The sequence below is a fragment of the Chrysochloris asiatica genome, unplaced genomic scaffold (assembly GCF_000296735.1).
Source record: "Chrysochloris asiatica unplaced genomic scaffold, ChrAsi1.0 scaffold00006, whole genome shotgun sequence".
Classification (NCBI taxonomy): domain Eukaryota; kingdom Metazoa; phylum Chordata; class Mammalia; order Afrosoricida; family Chrysochloridae; genus Chrysochloris; species Chrysochloris asiatica.
This window is the reverse complement of record NW_006408524.1, coordinates 28,546,937-28,564,789: the sequence shown is the minus strand read 5'-3', so window position 1 is coordinate 28,564,789 and position 17,853 is coordinate 28,546,937. Positions and strand designations below refer to the sequence as shown.

Sequence of the window (17,853 nt, the reverse complement as noted above, 5' to 3'; positions counted from 1 at the left end):
CCTGACCCAAGCCATGGTATTTTCAGTAACATCACATATATATATAAAAGCTTGACAATAAGGAAGATTGAAAAGAATCGATGCATTTGAATCACAGTGTTGGCAAGAAATACTGAATATACCATGGACTACCAGAAGAATGAATAAACCTGTTTTGGAAGAACTACATCCAGAATGCTCCTCAAAAGTAAGGATGGCAAGGCATCATCTCATATACTTTGGTCATGTTATCATCATGAGGAACCAGTCCCTGAAGAAGGACATCATAAATATAAAATTCAGCAAAAAAGAGGAAGGTGACTGATGAGATGGATTGTCAACCCACTGTCAATGCACAGTGGCTGCCAGATGGGCTTAAACATATCAACTAATGTGCAGAGGGCACAGGACAAGGCCATGCTATCGTCTGTTGTACATAAGGTCGCTATGAGTCAGACCGGATTAGAAGGCACCCAACAACTCTCGAAAGTCAACCTAGGCAGATATTCCATATTACTGAGATGTTCTAAGATACTTTTTCAATCTGCCAGTTACCAAGCATTCCTTTCTGGAACAGCAATATAGTACAGCCAAAGTAAATGACACTTTTGGAACAGGATACATCAAATTAGTGATTCATGTAAACTAGGATATTTTATTAGTTTTGAGTATAGGATTATTGTAAGTACGTCGGTCACAATGTTTCTCTATATAAATTTTCTGACAAAGTTTCTCTAAGAAAGAAAAAAAGGATCATTTAAGATTTGTAAGTCAAATGTAAGAAACAGGCGCTGCTTGTTTCCTGCATCAGGTTTAACACGTCCCCTAAAATCCTCTATTAATTTGTTTGAAAAACAATTCCATTTCTTCATAAATATTCAAAGGTAAGTGTAATCGTCTCCATCCAAATTCTCATGAATTCATAGGCAGCAGTATCCTATTGCATGGTAAATCTTTTCTTATATATGTGTGTATCCCCCCAGTTTACTTAAAAGCATATGGAACTGAGTATCACTCAGTTCACAATAAATTTTTTCAAAAAGAGAACCAATGGTATTAAAGGAAGAAATCTAAGCTGCACTGACAAAATTGTGAAGGCACTGACCAAAAACCAGGCTCCAGGAACTGATGGAATATCAGCTGAAATGTTTCAATAAATTCATACAAATCTGGAAGCACTTACTCATTCAAAGAAATTCGAAAGACAGCTAGCTGGCCAACGGACTGGAAGAGATCCATATTTGTGCCAATTCCAAAGAAACGTGATCTTTCTTTGGGTATGCTATTAGGAGAGAGTCTCTGGAAAAGTCCCTGACCTCTTTAAAATGTTTGAACAGTGAAGAGTTCACACTTGAGGTGTGCATGCAAAGTAGAGGGTCAGGGAAAAAGAGGAGGACCCTCAGTGAGATGGAAAGATACGGTGGCTGCAAGACTGAGCTCAAACTTAACAATTGTGAGGATAGTGCAGGACTAGGCGGGGTTTCATTCTGTTGTTCATAGGATTGCTATGAGTTGGAACCAATTCAAGGGCACCTACCAACAGGCAGTTATTGATAGAACAGACTGGTTCATTAGACCATTTTCTCTACTTTTGCATATGTTTAAAATTGTATCTATTAAAGTTTTCAAATACTACATTAAAAAAAAAAAGCATATGGAAGACAGATACTGTTGCTAATGAAGTTTAAATCACCTTAGATTCTCAACTGTCACAATTTCCCCTGGAACTCATTCAGATGGAGTGATATCCTTACAATAAAGACAAAATCTCCAGGTCTTCAGCTTGCTAAATGTTTCCTTGAACCTCCCTAACATTATATTGAGATCTGACTCCCAGGCTAATTTCAGGGCTAATTGGTGGTTCAGAGGTAGAATTCTTACCTACCAGGCAGAAGCTTGCAGCTTGATTCCCTGCCTCTGTTCCTCATACACAGCTACCGTGTCGCTGTGATGCCAAACAGGTATAACTGGACCCTATAGAACACATTTGTCTGATCATGGGGATGGTACATACAGGATTGCACATGAGTTGGGGCCAACTCAATAAGTGCTAACAACTACATAAACGGTGAATTTAAATCTCATACCTGCAGTTTCTAAGGTCAACTGAATGTCAAACCGGGGACCAGTTAATTGTATCATTTTTTTCTGTCACTGGGAAACTTGTGTTTGATTAAAAGTGTGGTTATTTGTCTTAGACATGAGAAGACTCACTATGTTTATCTGCTCAGTGGACATAAGATAGCAACCAGGTGTCCTCCCACACTGTTGAAAACAAAGCTAAGAAAAAACTTGCCATGTGAGGAATTGCAGGCAATTATACGGGAAGGGTGGATGGCCAGTGGGAAAAACATACTGGAAAGGACCCACTAAATACAGTTTGGCATCTCCATCACTAAAAAGAATTTTAAAATGTCAGGAAAACCTATTAATCAAGAGGGTTTAGCTGTAAACCAATCTAGTAACAAGAAGAACAAGAAGGGCTTTAAGTTTTCTCCCAGTCCATTTCTAGAATTATAATTAAGGTCTGTCTGTGTTACTGTATACAATCAAGTACTCAGATTGAACATCCTGTATATAAAAACAAGAATGAACCACAGTTATTTGCAGAACTCTGAACTACACCCTTGTATAACTTTTTCTTGGTGAAACCAAAAGTTTAAAATAAAATATCTACGGAAACAGACTGATCCAGAATTGTATTCATTTAAAACTTTTGAACTGGAGTATCAACATCTTCTGAGTTAAACCTGAACTAGACTAATATTTAGGTTCTAATTTAATTAGGCTCTAATTAAATTAGAACCTCTCATATGGGTCCTTTGTATTTATTTGTATTACACAATATTTTTACCTGGTCATTGTTTTAAGAAATCATAAATTCAATATGACTAAAGAGAAATCTGTTTTATAAATTCACAAGACAGTCATAAACACATCTGAGTCCATATTAATCTAGCCATCATCTTCAGTAAACCTAGAAACCTAAGAATATACTATGGGTCAGCTGATCTGGAGAACTAAAGGTACCCCAAAGTCAGCATATACCCTTACTGTGATTTAAATTGTTATAGTTGTTAAGTACCATTGGGTAGGTTCTGACTTATAGCAACCCTGTATAGGGTTTCCAAGAAGCAGCTAGTCAGTTTGAACTGCCAACCTTGTAGTTCTAACTGACCTTGTTGGTACAAATGATTAATGCACTCAACTGTTAACTGAAAGGTTGGAGGTTTTAGTTTATCCAGAGGTGCCTTGGAAGAAAAGTCTGGTGATTTCGTCCTGAAAAATCAGCCACTGAAAACCCTATGGAGCACATTCTACTCCAAGATACACAGGGTTACCAGAGGCAACTGGCTTATTGCTGTTAAGTGCCGGCGAGTCTATTGTGACCCATAGCAACCCTGTATAGGGTTTCCAAGGAGCAGCTGGTGAGCTTGAACCACCAACTTTGCAGTTCAAATGATAGTCTGATGCATTAGCCCACAGCACCACACCGGGACTCCAATTGGCTTATTAGAGATGATAATATCCTCAATCACTTTCTCATGGAAGAGAATTGGTTTTATCCCCAACCCCCCAGCTGCAGGATTCCTACACTGTAAACCCACCTGGAACCACAGCTGATTGGAGCAGTCTGCAGCACACTCGGATGCTCTGAGAATTCTCTGACTCACTCTATTTGGTGTAAGACACACGATTGCGGAGTTGGATCACAGCGGAGTTCATTAGAGGTGGAGTTCTGGGGATAATGTTATGAATTACTGCTGGCAGAGCCTCTGGGCAGCCCAGGTTCCTGAGTCGCAGGGAACAGCTTTTCTTTGGATTCCAGGAAAGTTGTAGCTTTGTATAAAATGCTTTTATCTGAGAGACTTTCACAAGGTGCTGTTCCTCATAAGGAAACAAGACCTCTCAGCTCCTCTTTCATCTTCCTGACATCTATCCCTGCTCCCCTCGATGGTAGAGCCAGACGAAGCCCTATCCTTTTCAAAGAGAAAAGTAAAGGTTACAACTGGGAAACAGTAAAGCTGTGCCAGACAAAAGCAGTGAGGCCACATAAAGAGAGACAAATGATGGGGTGGAGGAAGGCTCCAGAGCCAAGCCTTTCAACAACGGGGCTACCTGGGAGCCCTGTGAATCTGTGGGGCCATCTGTGTGGGCAGCCCGGATGGCTTAAAGCAGTGCTTCTCAAACATTAACGTGCTCACAGATCACCTGGGGACCTTGGTCTGATTCAGTGGGTGGGGGTGGGACATGAGAGTCTATGAATCTCCCCTGTTCCCAGGTGATGCCAAAAGTGTGGCTCATGGACCATACTTAAGTAGCAAGAGCTCAAAGAATCTGTGCAAAGTTGAATAAGGCAACAATAATAACAAAAAACAGTAACATACTAATAATGTATCTTGAAGTAAATCGATTAATAATAAGAGAATTCCCATCTTTAGGTGGTGATGAAAAATTATGGAATTTCAAGGTGACAGAATTTCTGAACTCAAAGATTCACTAAGCTCTACGCATATTATTAGTTATTCACAGTAAAGTTTGGTCACTGTGGGGCTAAGGGAGAAAGACATTGGTTGTGAGGAGAATAGTGAGGTAGGAACCCTGTGTTTCATTAGATGGAAACACCAAGTGTACAGGACAGTGCTTATCCTGTGTACAATGACAAACATTTGCGATTCTAAATATATAACCCACTACTCACCTGTCAGTTTGTTGTACTGTGGTGGTTTGTGTGTGTCTAGGATGCTAGAAGTTGTGTCACCGGTATTTAAAAAAGGTGGACTACTTTTGAAATTTTAGTCACTGAAAACCTTATGAATAGCAGTGAAACATTGTCATATAGTGCCAGAATGTTGCATATTGACACATGATGAAGAGCACCAGAATATTGTCAGATACAGTGCCGGAAGATGAACCCCTCAAGTTGAAAGGCACTCAAAATATGACTGGGGAAAAGCTGCCTCCTCAAAATAAATTAACCATGGTGATGTGAATTAAGTTTTCAGAGTCTTCATTTGCTTATGGGGCACAACTCAAAATGAAGAGAAACCATTACAAGTATCCATTAATAATTAGAACATGCAATGAATGTGCAAAGTATGAATCTAGGAAAGTTGGAAATTGTCAAAAGTGAAATGGAACACAAAAACATCAATATCCAAGGCATTAGTGAGTTGAAATGGACTGGTATTGGCCATTTTGAATCTGACAATGATATGTTTCACTGTACTGGGGATGACAAATGGAAGAGAAAATGATACCACATTCATCATAAAAAAGCATATTTCAAGACCTATCCTGAAGTACAACACTGTCTGTGATAGGATAATATCCATATGCCTACAAGGAAGACCAGTTAATACCACTATTATTCAAATTTATACACCAACCACTAAAGCCGGTGATGATGAAATTGAAGAATTCTACAAACGTGTTCAGTCTGAAATTGATCAAACATGTAATCAAGATGTATTGGTCATTACTGATGATTGGAATGCAAAAGTTGGAAACAAACAGAAAGGATCAGTAGCTGAAAAATATGGCCTTGGTGATAGAAATGATGCTGGAGATGACATGATAGACTTCTGCAAGACTAGTGATTTGCTCGCTGTAAATACCTTTTTTTTTTAAAACAACTTAAAAGATGACTATATATATGGACCTCGCTAGATGGAATACACAGAAGTTAAAGTGACTATGTCTGTGAGAAGAGATGGTTAAAAACTCCATCTCGAATGAGGATCTAGTGAGCATCTCTGGCAGCAATAACACAGAATACCGGATAAAGCAGGTTCAGGGGACAGTTCCAGAAATCTGAACCACATATATAGGAACATTTAGAAAGTTTGCTCTCCAGCGTAGAGATGCTAAAGCAAATGAAAGAAATGAGGAGGTCCAAGAGCAAAATATAAAATTTATCGAGAAGATAAAGCTAAATTTTACAACAAAATATGCAAAGATCTGGAATCAGAAAACCAAAAAGGAAGAACACACTCAGCATTTCTCAAGCTGGGGGAACTGAAGAAAAAATTAGAGCCTCAATTTTCGTTATTGAAAGATTCTCTGGGCAAAATTATTGAATGATGCAGAAAGTATCAAGAGAAGATGGAAGGAATATACAGAGTCACTGTAACAAAATGAAAAGGTTCATGTTCAACCATTTCAAGAGGTAGCATATGATACTGAAGGAGGATGTCCAAGGTGCATTGAGGGAATTGGCAAAGAACAAAGCACCAGGAATTGATGGAGTAAAAATTGAAATTTTTCAAGAAAGTAAGGCAGCACAGGAGGCACTCACTCATCTTGGCGAAGAAATTTGGAAGAAAACTATCTGGCCGACTTATTGGAAGAGATCCATATTTGTGCCCATTCCAAAGAGAGGTGACCCAATGGAATGCGATTGATCACTGTTCTTTTCTCATCCTCTACAAGACTATAAAATGTGTATTAGGCATTCAGTAGGTATTTGTAATAATGAAAAATGAAGGAAGGAAAGGAGAATGTTTTGGTCATTATATTTAAAGTTTTAAAGGTAACAAACAGAGGATATAACAAGAGCAATAAAATTTTATTGGGAGGGTGTGGGAGGTGAGAACAACACCAGTCATCTTAATCCTTATCTATCACAGTAGAAAGCTGATAAATAGTATCTATATTGACAAATTATTAAATAATGATATTGGCTTATAAAAATGTAGGTAAACACATGCACACACAGAGAAACCCCAAAATAAAAGAAATTAGCATTTTTTAAAGTGGCTGTCTTAGGCTGTGTGGTGGAGATGTTGACAGGTACAAATGGGCCTATTGATTTTCATTAAAAGCCCATCCATATTCATTTTTTTCTATCTACATGGATTCCTCTGATTTAAAATGAAACTTAAAAACAAATATAGCCACAATATGTGGGGCTTCAGCACATTTTCTAATTAGGTTGGTTTTAATCAATCCTGTAGAATGTGAGGTCATTTAAAAAAGTTGTAACCGTCTTCCTGTCCTAAATCAGTCATCCACCCCTCTGCTCTGCTAATATCTCCATCAATTAACCTCTCTCTCTTGTCTTCAACCAGTTATTTTCTACTGACTCTTTCTCTTCAACTTATAAAGCAGGCTCAAGACTATTCTAAAAGCAAAAAAAATTTTAAGCTTTTATTGGGTATTGAGTGAGTGAAGACTTACAGGACAGATTGTTTACATTTTTTACATTCAGCAAATCATGGTAAAGAGTACAATACCCTCCATGCACCCTTAGCCAACAGTATTTACCTCAGTTACCTTTTTTTTTTTTTGGTGTACACGTTGTTGTTGTTGTTAGGTGCCTTCAAGTCAGTACCAATTCGTAGTGACCCTATGCACAGCAGAATGAAACACTGCCTGGTCCTGGGCCAACCTCACTCCTGTTGCCACGCTTGAGTCTATCGATGCTGCCACCTGGCCAATCCATCTCATTGGGGATCTTCCTCTTTTCCTCTGACCCTCCACCTTACCAAACATGATATCCTTCTCCAGCTACTGATCCCTCCTGACAATATGTCTGAAGTATGAGAGACAAAGTTTGGCCATCTTGGCCTCCAAGAAGCACTCTGGCTGCACTTCTTCCAACACAGATCTGTTGGTTCTTTTGGCAGCCTATGGCACTTTCAATATTCTCCTCCAGCATTATAACTCAAATGTGTCAGTTCTTCTATGGTCTTCCTTATTCACTGTCCAGCGTTCACATGCATATGAGGTTATTGAAAATACCATGGTTTGAGTCAGGCGCGCTTGGTCCTCAAGCTGACATCTTTGTTCTTCAACACTTTAAAAAGGTCGTGTGCAGCAGATTTGCCTAATGCAATACATCATTTGATTTCTTGACTGCTGCTTCCATGAGTGTTGATAATTGATCCAAGAAGTGTGAAATCCTTGACAACTTCAATCTTTTCACATACCACATTGTAAATATATATTTGTTTAAATATCCAAAGAGCACATTTTGCAAGCCAAACCCCTGCTCATAGGCACACTGCCTTTCTCAGTCCATGGACCTATAGTCCTTTACTGTTTTATCTCTCTGTGCCATTGAATCTGCCACCATCTCTGTTTTCACCACTTTTCTGGTCAGGATCCCTCACTCCTCTCATGTTCTTCCCTCTTGATGGTCCTGTAGAAACAAAATTTTAATAACCCTCTCCCAGAGCCACTTTCTCTCTGTCTTATAAAACACACAAAAAGTTACTGAGTCATAGTGACCCACGTGTGTCAGAGTAGAATTGTTCCATAGGACTGTCAATGGTTGTATTTTGGAAGTAGGTCACCAGATCTTTATTCCAAGTGGATCCAAATCTCCAATTTCCTGGTCATCAGCCTAGTGTGTTAACCATTTACATGACACAAAAACTTCTTCCTCTTCCTACTTTCCTCTAACTCTTTTCCTTCATAGCTAAGCTTGACAAGTTACCTACTTCCTCACTTTCACAATGCGCTAACTAACCCACTGCTCTCCATGTTGGTCCATTGTCTCCACAATGCACCCATTGTGCATTGTGGTCACCGGAGCTTCTAGTTGCCAGAGCGAGACAGTAGTTCTGATTCTCTTTTTCCAACCTCTCAGTCTCTTTAACAGGACTCACTTCTTCCCTGACTGCATAAGTGTTTTGTGCTCCACCTTCTCTCTGAACTTTGTCATCTTCTCTTAGGTGTTCTGTGACCTCCTACCTAGATAGTGGTGATAGTCCATTATGTATGCCTCTCTCTCTGATCTGATGCCTTGAACAGGTTAACTCAGTGTCTTATCTGATAGTCACAAATCTAAGCTTCCTTAGCACATTTTAGCTCCAAAAGATAGGTTTGGGAGTAGCTGTGTACTACCCCCAAAAGTTCCCATTTCTTGGAATGCCTCCTCCTCCTTAGCTTCCACTGATAGGTTAGGTGTGAGAAGTCAAATTGTATCAAGTGGCCTATTCTGTGACCACTTCCGGGCCACAGCAGACATCATGCCCAATATGGGCTGGTCTGTTTTTTCTCCTGGGATTGATACCAGGATAGTCGAAGCCTGGGGCTAAGCAAGTTGATGTTATGAGTAATGGAAGTAATATCCAAGAGGTGGTTTTAAGAGTTGAAAACCGAGATTCCTAAACCAAACTGCAAAGGTTCTTCTTCCAGCTCCACCACTTAGTAACAGACTGAGCTATTATCATCTACCAAGTTTTCATAGGATTATTTTCCAAAGTAGTTTACCAGACCTTTCTTTCTAGTCTGTCTTAGTCTGGAACTGTCACTGAAACGTGTTCAGCATGATTACAACAACACACAAGCCTGCACTGTTAGTCAGGTGCTGGTTGTATGTGAGGTGTATTATTGAGTGGAAATGGGACCTAGGTCTCCCTCACAGAAGGAGAGAAGTCTACTACTGAGCCACCACCACCCACTTTAGAAATCCACCACAGCACATACAGTATTTTCTGGTTTTCTTGGTGGTACAGTTGCTTCTCTACTAATGGAAAGGTTCCGGTTTAAATCCACCCAGAGGTACCTTGATAGAAAGGCCTAGTGATTGATTTCTGAAAGATCAAACCCACTGCAAACACTATGGAGCACAGTTCTCTTGTGAAACACACAGGGTTGTCTTCAGTGATCACTAACATTATCACAGCCTTTTTTTTTTTTTAAAGGTAACAGCATGACTGATTTTTCTTATTGAATTCTTTTTATGAAAAGTTGTTGTTAGGTACTAGTGAGTCAGCTTCAACTCATTGTCACCTTGTATGTAACAGAACTAAAGGCTGTCTGGCCCAGTACCATCCTCACGATCTTTGCTGTGTTTGAACCTGGTGGGGCAGCCATTGTGTCAGTACATCTCACTGAAGGGCTTCCTCTTTTTCACTGATCTTCTACTTTGACCAAGCACGATGTCCTCCAGGGATTGGTCCCTGATAACATGTCCAATGTAAGCTAGACAATGTTTTACTATCCTTGCTTATTAAGGAGCTTTCTGACTGTACTATCTCATAATAAGATTGGGGGACAAAACAAGTTGATTTTAAAGTAGCTCAAACCAATGAAGATGACCTAGCTAAGTACAATTGCTCAGGGTTTTTGTCTTTATTGACATACTTTTAAGTGGAGATTATCTCTGCATTTCCGTGATCTTCTGTCCCTCCTGACTATGGTTGGTTTCCCACAGCCTTCATAATCCTGACTCTTCTCTTCCCCAGTGCTAGCCAGCCATCTGACTGGAAAGAGAAGCAGCAGGAAGCTCTAGGAGAAACTGCAGAACGTCACGTAGGATTCTGATTAAGGCTAAGATTTCTTCACCTCAAATCTCTCTCTCTCTTCTTTTACTTTGTAAATTTCTCATTGGGTGTACCTTCCTTCCTTAATTAATATATTTCCATCCTTGGGGTTGCCTTTTTTTCTCTACTGCCATTTTCATGGACTCCATCATTCAATCATTTTGGCCCTTTTTCTTTTTCCCTCTTTTATTCTTTCAGCTCACTTTTAATTATCCATTTCCCCACAGCTTTCGTTTTCATGATTACTTTCATTAATATTCCTTTCCATTTCCTCATTTTCCTGCCTATTCAATGAACATCTCTAATATATGATATAATCTTTTCTCTCATTTGCTACTTTGTTCCTATCTCATTTATTCGAAAATCTCAGTCTTTGTCCATTCTTCCTCTACCTTATGCATTGCCTCATTCATTCTCTGTCATCTTTCTCCCATTTTCTTATCCCTGAAATTAATCCTCATGTGCTTTTCACCATTTTGTCACTTCATGCTTTCTTTCCCCATAATCTTAAGCTTAAATTCCTACTAAATCCATATTCTGAATTGTATTATTCATTCTCTAAGCTTTTCATTCACTCCATTGGAAATATATCTACAAAGTACTGTTATAAATTTCCCTTTTTAAGAAAATCACATTTAAATTCATTTATCTAAAGAAGTGTTGTCTTTCAAATTAGGCCCCTCAAAAACTAAGGCTAAGTCCTCATTCTCAGACACTGCTAAAAGTACTTGGACACTCTCATAGGAAAATGCCACCAAAGACCCTGATAAGCCACACTGGCGATCAGTTTCAAGTTTTTCAGCTTTCCCCTCATTTTTGTTCCCAAATAATTTTTGTCAGTTTAATACTCCACTTACATCCCAAAGTATCCATTAACATATTCTTTCAATTAATGCTGAATGACACTAAACATTCATATCTGGTCTCAAATGTTGACATGGTATCATCATAAAGGAATATCAAAATGATACATATGAAAGAAATCCCAAAAATTGACATCGAAAAATATTTGAGCTTTGGCAACATGATTGGAATAAAGGCATAGTACCCTAAGAAGAGTGTCAAAGCAACAGCACTCTTTTATTAGCACACATTTGTTGTTGTTGTTAAGTGCCATCAAGTTGGTTTTGATTCATAGTGACCCTGTATAGGGTTTCAGAGGAGTAGTTGGTGGGTTTAAACTGCTGACCTTGTGGTTCAAAGTCTAGTGCTGATCCTACAGCACCATATCAGGAGTCCCAACAACAACAACAGTGCACACTAAGGTAATACAAAGCCCTTATTGTTGACTGGATTCAAATATATGGAAATGCTACAGGACAGAGTAGAACTGCCCTAGAGTGTTTCCAAGGCTGTAGTCTGTTTTTAAAACTTGTTATTGTAAATTGAGTAAAAGTAAACAGACAAAGCTGATCAGCCTTACTTTCAACCAATCATGCCTTCTGTTTCTTCTCAATGATTCCACTCCCCTCCCTGTCATAGCAGTCACCCTGCTTCTACCCTGGACCTTCCCTTTGACATCTTATTTTTCACAAATGAAGAAAGCAAAAATATTTGATGTACACATACAAAACAAAAAATATATATTCATTTAAATGTCCAAAGGGCACATTTTCAAGCCAGCCTCCTGCTTGCAGGCACACAGCCAAGACTGTAATCTTTACCAAGGCTGACTGCTGGATCTTTCTCTGACAGAGTGGCTGGTGGGCTTGAACCACTGACCTTTCATTTAACATCTGAGTGCTTTACCAATATGACACCAGGACTTCTTAAAGCCATTCTGTAGGTACTTAATAAATGTGTCTTTTTTCCTTTGTGGTCAATGCTTATTACGAAATCAATCTGCTTTATTACTTCTACTCAAAACCTAAATTTGTCTTTCCTGTTTCTTTATTGTTTTGAGTTTTCAGTGTATAATAATAATTAGTGTTGTTTTCTATTTTACAAGGGAAACGGGAAATATGTGAATTTAAAAGCACATGAGAAAAATTGAGCTGGTAAATGAAGAAATAAGGGAAATAGCACAAGAGAGTTTCAAAAAGTTCATAGGAAAATTCCATTACCTTTTTTTGGATGTCAAGTGTCTTCTGCACTGTCTTTTATTATTATCATAGTCTGTGCATCAAGGTACATAGCAGTGATAACAGATTTATTTTTTAAGCTTAGTTTTAAATATTAAATATTTTTCCCATTTTAATTTTACATTATTCTGTCTAGAAAAAGAAAATATTACAACTCAAGTTATTTGAAGCCTGGGCCTACTTCTATGATTAGCTGGGCTATGTAACAGTTAGTGGCTGTGTAAGGAGATCCAGGTCCTAGAAAGATGACACTAGGTTATCACTGTTTTTCTAAAGTGTGCTGTAGAAACAGATGGGCCATTTATAAGCCAGGTTATAAAGCAAGGATGGGGAAAAGGAAGGACATTTTCTTCCAGAAACAGAATTTCTGAAGAGTCCCAGTCCATCATTTCCCTCCAAAATGGTTGGAAGAGAAGGTAAAACTACAACATTAGCATCAAAGGACTATTTCTGTGAAGCGACAAGTTGCCTTGCTGAGGAGGGGGATGGCTAGGGAAATGGAAAGTTTATTGTCTGGTAGGTTTGAATGAAAGTGGGCTGAAGCTTAGTTGGTACTGAATTCTCTAGCAGATTTCTTCTAGAAACCTCAGACAACTCAGATTCTTCCTCACTTCAGCAAAGAAGTTATTTTTAAAGCACTTGGAAAGTTCCTTCTCCACCCATCTGGTAGGAAGGTTTAGAGAAGGGAGTAAATCCACCTTCTAGGCCATCATGGAATTCCTGAAGGTTGGAGACCCCATAGAAATGTACAAAGGCTGCCTCCACCACCAAGACATGTAAAATCTGATAAGTTTGAAACTATTTGTCAAACTTTTCAGGAAAGTAGCTCTCGGGAATTCGAGCAGCACACAGGCAAATCCAGTGATGTACATCAGAACCGAACCGTGAGCAAGAACCAGCCTACCTGGCCGACTGTGGTGGCCTGAACAAATCCCTCAGTGATAGTGACATGCATGGTAGGCATAATCCCACTCAAGCCAAGGCCCAAAAACACTCCTGCTCTTGTCTGCCGGTGATTAAGAGTGGCAAACCAGTCCCACTGTGTCACAATGATGGCAGAGATGCCCAGGACACAGACAATTCAGAATTAGATGAACCATGGTTGTGGGGAGCAGTAGAAGTAGTAATAGAGCCAGAGGACAAAGCTCCCCATAATTAGTAGAATATTCTAGTTGTCAGGACTTCATTCTTCTTGGATCAACTATCAACACTTGCGGAAGCAGCAGTCAAGAGATCAGACGACGTATTGCATTGGGCAAATCTGCTGCACAGGAACTTTTTAAAGTATTGAAGAGCAGAGATGTCAGCTTGAGGACTAAGGTGCACCTGACCCAAGCCATGGTATTTTCAATAACCTCATATGGATGCGAAAGCTGGACAGTGAATAAGGAAGATCGTAGAAGAATTGATGCCTTTGAGTTGTGGTGTTGGAGGAGAATACTGAAAGTGCCATGGACTGCCAAAAGAACCAATAGATCTGTTTTGGAAGAAGTGCCACCAGAGTGCTCCTTGGAGGCCAAGATGGCTAGGCTTTGTCTCTCATATTTTGTACACATTGTCCGGAGAGAACAGTGGCTGGAGAAGGATGTCATGCTGGGTAAGGTGGAGGGTCAGAGAAAAAGAGGAAGACCCCCAACAAGATGGATTGGCCAGGTGGCATCATTGATGGCGTCAAGTGTGGTGGTGGTAGTGAGGTTGGCCCAGGATCGGACATTGTTTCGTTCTGCTGTGTATGGGGTCGCTATGAGTCGGTTCCAACTCAATGGCACCTGACAACAACATTCTAGTTTGGAAAAAACCTGAAAGACTTTCTCTGAATGACAATAGACAGTGTGGAAGAGCCAGGAGAAGTTGAGGCAGAGCACTGCACCCAGAAAGAACATCCCCAAACCACCTTCTCCCATAGAGGGGACACGAGCTACATATTTGGTCTTAGCATGGTCAAGATTCCCAAAAAGAGACACAGCACAAAACTAGGCAGATGAGTCCAAATGTTGTCAGTTACTGTTGGATGTAGAAGATGCTCTTGAAGTAAGCTGGAAAGGAGGGCATGGGTGTTTCATGGCCGTGCATCAGGTAGTCATTGTCCTTCATCCTATTAGGGAGCACAGCATATGGGATAGCTCTCCAATGTCCCTCCCAGACCTTATCTACAAACTGCTCCATGACATGGTGGGTTTGCAGGGGAAGCGTCAGGACCCACATCTCCTCCTCTTCTTCCTGGGGTACTGGACATGTTTGCTCCTCTTCCATTTTGGTTGGATTGGCAATTGCCCATTTACCCTTATCTTCTATCAGGGGTCCCAGTTCAGTCAGTTCCACCGTGCCAGTTTCCCTGTTGCTGGCAGGTGCCCTGCTCCCCTGTGCCACCACAGATGCTTTGTGGGAAGACAACTGGATGGTATCTCAATACCTGGCAGTTTCACTTTGGATAAAGATGGGGGACTCTCAGCTGCAGGGGTGGGCAGAGATCTCCCTGTGGTGGGAGACAGGTCAGGCTGGTGGCAGCCCCCTTGCTACATCCGGAGGCTTCAGAAGCAGCCTGTGGCCCAGTGGCCTGGCAATCTTCAGTGCCCAGCCCCTTTCATTATCTTTTAATTCCATTTTCCAAGAGCTTATTGAAGCATGGCAGAATTCTCCAGAAAACCAGAACTGATATGACAAGGACTTTTTTGTTTGGGAAGCAGAGAAGTGAGACAGGGAAAGAGAGAAAAGTAATATAGGATGCATCAGTGGGCAGGGTACTACTGGGGACCGGGGAGCTGAATGCCATCAAGGACCCTTGGAAAAACTATGAGGAAGACACTCAGAATTGCCCCCATGAGGGGAGAGGGAGGGAGCTGGATCACAATCTACCTGCCCGTCTCTCTTGCATTTCCATCCATTCTGCTCAGCATTCTGCCACTTGAGAGTCCAGGACTCCGAGAATGTTCTCCAGATGCCAGAGCTGTCAGCTTGTACAGGAATGGTCAGAAGTGTATCCCAGAGGATACAAGGGATGTGCTGATAGCTCTGCAGTGTCTCCCCATCAAAATCACCTTTCAACAGTTCTCTCTGCAATCTCACCTCCGTTAATCTCCCCACCCCCACAACTGTAATAACTACAGTTACCTATCTACAGAAAAAAAAAAAAATTGTCCATAATAACAGTGGTTATTTTGGAGAAAAGCAAATAGGTGAAAATTACAGATTTTAACTTTTTACATTATATATTTTGGAATCATGGTATGGCACTGTAGGATAAGCACTGGACTGCAAACCAGAAGGTCGATGATTCAAACCCACCAGCCATTCCTCAGAAACACTATATAAGATTGCAGTGAGGTGGAGTCAGCCTGCTGTCACTGGACAACAACAACAACATTACATATTTGTTCTTTTTACTTATTTTACATATGTGAATATATGAGTATATGAACGTGAGTACAAATGTATTGCAAAAAGTCACAGACATTGTTATTAAAACTTTCAAAATATGAAGCTGCCATTCCTTGACATATCTTCTGTGTAGCTCTATGCACTTCTAACAGCGGTGTTCCCATGTCTCACTCTGCCCTGAAGAATTTTGCACTTTTTGATTTATACCATATCAAACAGCAGTTTCAGCATCCTGGGGTAAATTGTGTTCCTCTTCAATAATCTCTGAATTTGGGGAACAAAAATAAGTCTAAAGGGGCAAGATCAGGATTGTAGGGTAAAGAGATATAAAGTTTCCCAATGAAAAGTTCGTAGGACAGCCCTTTCTACCCTTGAAGAAATGAGTAGGTGTACTCCTGGTGTGGCAAACCACAAAGTTGGCTGTTCAAATCCATCAGCCACTCCTTGAAATCCCTATACAAAGTCACTATGAGTCAGAACCAACTCAACGGCACTTAACAGCATTTGTTGTGATGGAAAAAAATGCCATAGTGTAACTTTCCTAGCTTTGTCTCACCAGTGCAATTTTAAATTTTCTAAAAACTTCTTCATGATATGCCTTTATGATTTTTCTGTGTCCTTCAAGAAAATCTATCAAGATTGTTTCTGTTAAGTGCTATCTAATTGGTTCCAACCTATAGCGACCCTGTATAGGGTTTCCGAGGAACAACTTGCAATTCAAACTGACTTTGCAGTCCAGTGCATTAACCCACAATACCACACCAGGTGTCCAAGATTATCCCTTTGGAATTCACAAAAATAGTCACCATGAGCTTTTGAGCTGACCTCTCTGTCTTGAATTTAACCGACCCAGAAGATTCCCTGTTTTGACTGGATCTGTTCTCCAGATCATATCAGTAAATTCAAGACTCGTCTCTGGTTTTCATTCTTCCTATAAAATCATCTTCATTAAGTTCAGTTCTTTGAGCTAACTGATCTTGCAACACTGTTGGTACCTGTCAAGCTGAAAGCTTGCTGAGGCCAAGATGTTCACCTAAAATGGAAAATGCCGAACCACGTGAGATCCCAAATTTAGTAGCTATACTTTCAATAGTTCCTCTATATTCTTTTAACTTCTTCCACCAGTTTCTGGGTCTCATCTACAGCTTCTTCATTTATCAAAACTCTCAGTCTTCCTGATTATCCTTAAAATGCTTAGTCCATCCAAAAATTATTGTTCTATGTGGGGCAGCATTCCTGTAAACTTGTTGCAAAGTTTCAATGATTTCGGAAGATGTCCACTTGAGTTTTGTTAAAAAAAACTTATATTAGCCTGGACTTCACAATCAATTTTTCATGGTGCAAAAAGTACCCTTTGTTTTGAAGGTACCCTAACAAGACAAAGACAAGTGTGTACTGAGAGAACTTGTTGTCAGCATCCACTGATCACAGAGATGTGTTTTGTTTGGAATCTTTGTTTGTAATCCATGCATGTATGAAATGGAATCCTAGTAGTAATGCTTTTGACTTACCCTCATATTATGTGCTGTTAGTTGCTGTCTGGTCAGTTCTGACTCGAGGTAATCCCATCTGTGCTAAGTACAACTGTTCTAGGCGATTGTCAAGACTGACCTTTTGAGAACGAATCACCAGACCTGTTTTTGAGCTAACTCTGGGTGGGTTGGAACCACCAACCTTTTTGTTCATAGCCTGGAAGTTAGCCATTTCTGCCACCCAGGTACACACACACACACACACACACACACACACACACACGGGTGAGTCAAAAATTATCCACACTCTGGTTATCTAAAAATGCCTGACGACAACATTGACCACTCACAGGAAATGAGTCTGTCGACTAGATGAGTGACAGAAGATTATATGGCAAACCAGTTGCAAATCAGCCATGGCTCTGCCTATGAAATAATCCACGACAGACTTCGTTTTCGAAATGTTTGTGTGAAATGGGTACAGGAACAACTCACAGAAGAGCATAAACAGAAGCACTTGAACAGCTGCAAACAAAATTTGGACAGATACTGTAAGGAATATAAAAGTTTCTTTAAAAAATCATTACTGGTGATGAGCCATAGATTCATCACTACAAGCCTGAGAGTAAACGGCAGAGTATGAAATGCAAACTGCCTCAATTGCTGACC

General features: G+C 40.1%; 1 pseudogene; it reads right to left on the bottom strand.

Moving 5' to 3' along the window:
• Nucleotides 1-13,350: 13,350 nt before the first annotated feature.
• LOC102838634 lies at nt 13,351-17,416 on the bottom strand (annotated as a pseudogene).
• Between the last annotated feature and the right edge of the window lie 437 nt (nt 17,417-17,853).